Source organism: Halichoeres trimaculatus, unplaced genomic scaffold (genome assembly GCF_033239565.1).
Source record: "Halichoeres trimaculatus isolate MK-OKI-2021-1 unplaced genomic scaffold, fHalTri1.1 fHalTri1_scaffold_12, whole genome shotgun sequence".
NCBI classification, from domain to species: Eukaryota; Metazoa; Chordata; class Actinopteri; order Labriformes; family Labridae; genus Halichoeres; species Halichoeres trimaculatus.
The window spans coordinates 4,116,235-4,124,438 of record NW_027437190.1 but is presented as its reverse complement, the minus strand read 5'-3'; positions in this window follow the sequence as shown (position 1 = coordinate 4,124,438).

Genomic DNA, 8,204 nt, shown 5'->3' with positions numbered 1-8,204 from the left:
GGTCTTCTTTTTATGCTTGTCTTGCTTGATCTGAAGCCCCGTTTCCACCAAGTGGTTCAGTTTGGTTTGTCTCAGCACGGCATGCATTTGACTTTGTCTCCACTGACTAACCGCGGGACAGATCCCCAAATAACCAAGACCAGCCGTCCTACTTTTTGGCATCCCATAGGGGTGCCAGAGTTAACCGATCTGACACCAGAAGGTGGAGCTACAACACTGCAGACCGTTGATCGGTCAAAAGATCTTCACTTACTGTGCAACAGCGGCTGTTGTATTTCTCCTGGTGGCTCACAGCCTTCTCTGGAACAAAGCTTGATTGTTCTTTGTAACAAAGAGCCACATACCAATCACAAATAAGATGAATTGCTGGATGTCTTCTTTTGTTGCTCTTTGATTATGTGGGTCACAGAACAGGTATTTGATGTGTGTATGTTTTATTCTGATCAAATGGTATGTCTGTGAATAAAACTGTTAAATAGAAGCCATAATGGCAGATGTATGGCCTTGGTAAGGACTTCAGAGTTCATTGTTAAATGATTTGTGCACCACGCCAGTAGGAGGCAGTGTGGCGCTGTGCTTCTTCCCTGGGACTATCTTTCATAGCGAACATTGCGCTGCTTCCTCAGTTTACGAAGCGAAGCTGAACTGAACAGAAGCACTGTTGCCTGCCTCATCTGTTCTCCTGTTTACACAGGAATCTTATCTGTTTATGGGATCCCAGCCTGGGACCTGTAACATTCACTGTGTCGAGATTTTCTTCTTCGTTGGATTTATTAGTGGGGTACACTGTGTCGCACTGCTACTGCTTCTTGCTATTATTTAACAGATGCAGCTTTCAGCATCCGGCTTACACGCCACCTACCACGAGGGGGCACAGTTTGCTGTGGAAATGTAAACAGGATCAGGCTTAACAGGACCAAACCATGCAAACCACACTGAACTGAACCGGACTGCTTGGTGGAAACGCAGCTTTAGTGCAGCTTTCGACACTATTGATCATCACATTCTTCTGAGGACACCAGAGAGTCTTTTTGGTTTCTCAGGAACTGCTTTAGCTTGGTTTCGACCATATCCTTCGGATCGGCATCAGTTTGGTCATGTGAACAACATACACCAGGGTGCAGTATGGAGTTCCTCTAGGTTCAGTGCTTGGACCAATTCTTTTCATCTTGTATATGCTTCCTCTTGGCTCTATATTGAGGAAACACATTAACTGTCACTGCTATCCAGATGATACTCAGCTTTACTTGTCAATGAAGCCTGAAGAAACCAACTGCTGATCTAAACTTGAAGCATGCTTCAGAGACATAAGGTCCTAGATGAGAAGAAACTTCTCATTGCTGAACTCAGAGAAGACTGAAGTCATTGTTCTTGGACCTAAACATCTCAGAAAGGCTTTCTCTGAAGAGATCACCACCTTTGACCACATCAGCTTGGCTTCCAGCACCACTGTCAGGAACCTGGGAGTTCTTTTTGATCATGACCGGTCCTTCATCTCTCACATCCAACAAGTCTCAAGGACGGATTTTTTCATTTTCATAGTATCAAGAAAATTAGACACATCTTGTCTCAGAGCGTTGCTGAGAAACTAGTCCATGCTTTCTTTTCTTCTAGGCTGGACTACTGTAACTCTCTTTTATCTGGCTGTCCTAATAAGTCTATTAGGACTCTTCAGCTGGTTCAGAATGCTGCCACTCGGGTACTGACTTGGACCAGGAGGAGAGTGCACATCTCTCCAGTGTAAGTGTCTCTACACTGGTTACCTATAAAATCTAGGATAGAGTTTAAAATTCTTCTTCTGACTTACAAAGTGCTTAATGGCATCAGGCCATCCTGTTCCAAAGAGTTAATCGTTCCGTATTATCCATTGAGGTCACTGTGTTCTCAACATACGGGTCTGCTCATTCTACCTAGGGTCTCTAAAAGTAGTATGGGAGGTCGAGCCTTTAGTAATCAGGCTCCTCTTCTTTGGAATAATTTACCAAACAAACTTTTCTCTCTGATAAAGCTTAAAGTTAGAGCTGAATCAGGTCTGAACCAGATCAGATAGACTGCCGGGGTAAAACTAACACACAGAGCTCCTGTTTTCCTTCTGGTCTTAATGTCCTGTTATAGTTACTGACCAAACACCTCTCTGGGTGGATCTGAGTTTGTCTTGTAGGTTCCCTGGGATCGGTGATGTGGACAACCTGCTGCTGTGCCCCTGTCAGACTCCAGTTGCCACAGCTTTTTATTACTGCCAGGAATGATCTGCTGACATGGACGCATAGTTTCACTTTGACCATCCCCACAATGCCAAACTTTGGACTATGTCTGTGTGTGTGTGCGTGCGTGAGTGTGTGTGTGTGTGTGTCTTTCTCCCTTTCTGTGTGTGTGTGTGTGTGTGTGTGTGCATGCGTGAGTGTGTGTGTGTGTGTCTTTCTCCCTTTCTGTGTGTGTGTGTGTGTGTGTGTGTGTGTGTGTGTGTGTGAGTGTGTGTGTGTGAGTGTGCGAGTGTGTGCGTGCGTGAGTGTGTGTGTGTGTGTCTTTCTCCCTTTCTGTGTGTGTGTGTGTGTGTGTGTGTGTGTGCATGCGTGAGTGTGTGTGTGTGTGTCTTTCTCCCTTTCTGTGTGTGTGTGTGTGTGTGTGTGTGTGTGTGTGTGTGTGTGTGAGTGTGCGAGTGTGTCTCCTTCTCTCTCTGACACCCCCCCCCGTCTCTCCTATCACTCTACTTTTCTCTCCCACTCTCTCTCCTCTATCTGTCTCTCTCTAACCCCAACACAGTCGAGACAGATGTCTGTCTAACATGAGTCTGCTTCTGTTCAAGGTTTCTGCCTGTTAAAGGGGAGATGTTCCTCTTTATTGTAACTTGCTGATCTCTGCAAAGTCCTGTACTCATGGTGGGTTAGGATGAGATAAGACTCCTTATCTTGTCTTGTTGTTGGGTTTCTGTTAATGAAACTGTACTAATATTTACGAGTCTAGACCTGTTAGTGTTTTTGGAAAGTGTCTTGAGATAATGTTTGTTATGATTTGGGGCTATACAAATAAAGATTGATTGACTGACTGAACGTGGAGTCTTAGAGTGTTCCACACACTGCTGCTTCATCACGTCTGACTGCTGTTTGTTCCATTAGAGGGTTATTCAGCACCATCTAGTGTCAGATAGTAGAACTACATTATGTGATCAGTGCACACTCACCGGCCACGTTATTAGGTACACTTGGTAGTACCGGGTTGGACCCCCTTTTGCCTTCAGAACTGCTTTAATCCTTGGTGGCATAGATTCAACAAGGTACTGGAAACATTCCTCAGAGAGTTTGGTCCATATGGACATGATAGCATCACACAGTTGCTGCAGATTTGTCGGCTGAACATCCATGATGAGAATCTCCCGTCCCACCACATCCCAAAGGTGCTCTATTGGATTGAGATCTGGGGACTGTGGAGGACATTTGAGTACAGGGAACTCATTGTCATGTTGAAGAAAGCAGTCTGAGATGATTCCAGCTTTATGACATGGAGCATTATCCTGCTGGAAGTAGCATCAGAAGATGGGTACACTGTGCTCATAAAGGGATGGACATGGTCAGTAACAATACTCAGGTAGGCTGTGGACTTCAAAGGGGACATATCGTGCTTGTTTCTCCTTTTCACTATGCCAGACTAGGATGCCTGTAAAGCATTTCTGCCCTCAGTACAAGTCATTTAGTTCCTTCATTGCCCCACAATAGCGTTCTCAATATCCTCAGTTTAGGCCATTCTGAAGATCTCGTTGAAACACTCCGTTTCAAGAATGACCTAACCTTGCAGAGCAAACGGATCTGCCTGATTCAGTTTCTGAACTCTTGCAGATCCATCTTGCCAGGCTCCAATGACCAACGATTTCACTCGGCTAAATTCTAACCGGCCCAATCAGGGAAGAGAGGCGGGAGCTGTGGGAGCAGACGTGACGTCAGCAGACTTTCGCACTTGTCAGCGTTCCTTTGGTTCTTAAGTTAAATTTATAAAAACGGAAGCTGTCGTCTAACGCCTTTTTCACAGCTGTTTCTCATGATTCAGTAGTTGTTCATCTATTGTTTCTTAGAAGCATCGGCTCACATAAGCTACGTCATACCGTGGCTTGATGTGGATTGGTCCGTGGTGAGTGTGTTAATCAGAACGGTCGTCCAATCACCAGCTGCAGATTTTTTTAAAGTTACGCCTCTGAACACAAATCGGAAGAGCTGCTACCCAGATGGACTTGTGAAGTAATCCTGTGGCGGATATATGAAACTGTTCGTCTGGCGTGGCAGGTTAAGAATGACCCCCAGTAACCTTGCAATGTCACAGCCCTTTGTGCTCTCATTGGTCAGTTCTATCAGAGGGGCGGAGGGGGTAGAGCCAGGGGGCGGTTTTTGCAGCATGGCAGTATTTACAAAATCGTCATATTGGATGGGGCAGACCGAGTGAGTTTGCTGTTTGCCAAAACTTCACCGTAAGGCATTGATAGCACTAATAAAATGGCAGAGTGTAGGATACGTCATTTTGTATTGGAACCCGAGTCAGACCCGGACGGTTCTGCAGCTCAGGAGGAAGAAAATCCACCTTGACACAGATCATCTCAGGACGCTTCAGTGTGGTGAGTCAAACCGGTACTGTTACATGTAAAGTTTATACATTTATACTCGGCTCTTGGTGGGTGTATCCCTCGGTGGCGGTTGTGTGACTAACTGACATCACAGAGGAGGAGCTGCTTTATCAGATCACTCCAGTAAAAAGAAAGGATCCTCGTGTCGTCACGACGGTCGAAATCTCGTGGCCAACTGGCAATGACCTATTTTCAGAGGCATCAAATCTCTTTCTAGGATATCAGAAAAAATACAATATCTCATTTTTTGAAATTCAGGGGGTGTAAGGTCTTGTTTTCAAATTTATTATATTATATGTAAATATTAAATCAGGGATCAGCAGGATATGTTCCCATTAAACCATGCTCAGTTGGTACTAAGGGGCCCAAAGTGAGCCAAGAAAATATCCCCCACACCATTACACCAGCAGCAGCAGCCTGAACCGTTGATACAAGGCAGGATGGATCCATGCTTTCATGTTGTTGAGGCCAAATTCTGACCCTACCATCTGAATGTGGAGCAGAAATCCAGACTCATCAGATCAGGCAACGTTTTTCCAATCTTCTATTGTCCAGTTTTGGTGTTGCTGTGTGAATTGTAGCCTCAGTTTCCTGTTCTTAGCTGACAGGAGGGTCACCCGGTGTGGTCTTCTGCTGCTGTAGCCCATCTGCCTCAAGGTTGGACGTGTTGTGTTCAGAGATGCTCTTCTGCAGACCTCGGTTGTAACCAGTGGTTATTTGAGTTACTGTTGCCTTTCTATCAGCTCCAACCAGTCTGTCCATTCTCATCTGACCTCTGGCATCAACAAGGCATTTTGTCCCACAGAACTGCTGCTCACTGGATGTTTTCTCTTTTTGGACCATTCTCTGTAAACCCTAGAGATGGTTGTGGGTTAAAATCCCAGTAGATCAGCAGTTTCTGAAATACCCAGACCAGCCCTTCCGGCACCAACAGCCATGCCACGTTCAAAGTCCCATAAACCACCTTTTTTCCCACATTCTGATGCTCGGATTGAACTGCAGCTGATTGTCTCGACTGTGTCTACATGCATAAATGCACTAAGTTGATGCCATGTGATTGGCTGGTTAGAAATTTGCATAACAAGCAGCTGGGCAGATGTGCCTGATAAAGTGGCTGGTGTACAATATAATCTGATGTACAATGTATAATCTGAGACTGACTGGATTTCTGGTTAGACCAGTTCTGACGTCACTCTGAAGTTATGAGGATGTGACTGTCTCCTCAGGTGAAACGCACACAGACTCCAGGACTGACCAGGGACAAAGCAGCAGCTTCTTCTCTCCTCACCTGAAGCTGAGAACTGAACTCATTCAACAGGTGAGAATCCTTCAGAAAAACCTGTCCCTGTTTGAGGATCAGGATCACTGAGCTCTCATAGAATAGAATAGAATAGAATAGAATAGAATAGAATAGAATAGAATATTCTCTATTGATCCCCCGCGGGGGGGACTCACAAAAAAAACAAAGTGCAGTAATGCGATAACAATAAAAATAGAATAAGATTATAGAATATAAAATCAGAAATTTGAAGAAATATACAAAAAACTATAAGAAATACAGAAAAGTAGAAAAATATGACCACATACATATTTATATAGGAGTGAGAAAAATAAATACAAAGGATGGTTCTTGAAATGAAAATTTACAATGAGTACTGGGACGGTGAGCAAAAGACATGTATTTATTTAATGCTTGATGTCATTCTGGTGAGAGTTCAGGTGTGTGTGTTATAGAGTCTTATTGCAGATGGGAGGAATGACCTCATGGTGCTGGATCACTGTCAAACTGTGGAGATTTTTATGGATGCTCACTGGCTGTTTGAAACCTGTTGAGGAATTTCTCTTTGAGTTAAGGAGCGGTGATTTTACAAAGATTCATCTATTTTATAGTTGGTGTTTGTGGAGTGGAGTCAGCAGCAGGTTAATCGTAATCTAAAAAATCAGTGAAAAAATGCAGGATGTGTCTAAACCGGTCTGACAGCCTGGATCAACTCAGCTCAGGTGCTTTTTTTATCAACTGTTGAGAATCTGAAGTGAAGAGTGTGGATGAAGAGCTCAGAGGTCAAATATCTTCCAACACTAACACTAGCCACATTTCCATTACGCCTAGAATTGCGGAAAACCTAAATATTGCAATAAAAATGGTCTCATGAGGTGGTTTTTCAGAAGTTTCGATCTTGAAGTTTATTGAAAAAAATGCATGGGAAACATCTTTTTTCACAAAAATGTTGTGTTGTCATAGCTAACAGTTTGACCAGAGAATAAAAACACCAATGTTCATGAATCATTGTCATCAGCACCCGGATGGAAATCACATATTATTTTACTCAAGTTGTGCACAATTCTATTTGTAATGGAAACACCTGCAAGGTGCAATTGTACTTTATCCAAACTCCAGAAAAATCACTTTTACTTTGTAAAAATGTGAAATGAAGACACAGCTACTGACTCTGTTTCTCTAAAGACCCTTTTTCATCTATAAGGTTGCTGCCCTCAGGCCAGCTCACACAAGTGACAGACCTTCTTAGACATTGCTCCTGGTCTACGCTCTGCCACCTTCAACCGGTTTGAGCCTCTGACCCTCTGTCAACTCTGTGATTTAGTTCAGCATTTGTGTCCAACAAACTGCCCCTCTGACACAGTTCCTGCCTGTCTTCTTCGAGAAGTCTTTGACACAATTGGAGCTAATGTCCTGTTGCTGATCAACACCTGACTTAGCTTCGGTCATGTGTATGTCCAGCTGCAGTTGTTCTTAACTAAGCACAACATCTATGAAAAGTTTCAGTCTGGCTTTAGACCTAGACACAGCACAAAAACTGCACTGCTGAGTTTTTAATGATTTGCTTTTAGCTGTTGACTCTGGTAGTCCTGCTGTTTTGATGCTCCTAGACCTGTCTGCTGCTTTTGAAACTGTTGACCATGAAATTCTTCTTCAGAGTCTCGAGCAGTACATCACAGGCTCTGCCCTCTGCTGGTTCAGGTCTTACCTGGCAGAGGGGACATTCTCTGTTTGGTTGGGCCACACTTTCTCAGATGTGGCCTCACTGACCTATGGAGTCCCTCAAGGATCCATCCTTGGTCCTATTCTTTTTCTTCTGTACATGTTGCTACTTTGGGATGTCTTTCAGAAGCATAAAATTTATTTTCATTGTTTTGCTGATGATCTCCAAATATACATGCCCCTAAGGTCGCGAGGCCAGGACACTGTGCAGGCACTTCTGGACAGCCTCAGTGATGTTAAGGCTTGGATGAGGGAGAATTTTCTCAAATTCATTGAATCCAAGACGGAGATCATCTTCTTGTGAGGATACACCTCCACAACGGCCTGCTTTTTCTGAAAATCTGGGCCCTTTGAGTTCAAACATTAGGTCTAATGTTGGGAACCTTGATGTCATCTTTGATAACCATTTTAATTTTGATAAGCAGATCAGTGCCGTTGTGAAATCAAGCGTCTTCCAACTCCATGTCTTAGCTAAGACCAAGGCCTACTTCTCACAGGCAGATCTTGAAAAGACTTTCCATGCCTTTATTACATGTAGATTGGACTTTTGTAACTCTTTATACATTGGCATGGATTAGTCATCCATTGACCCCC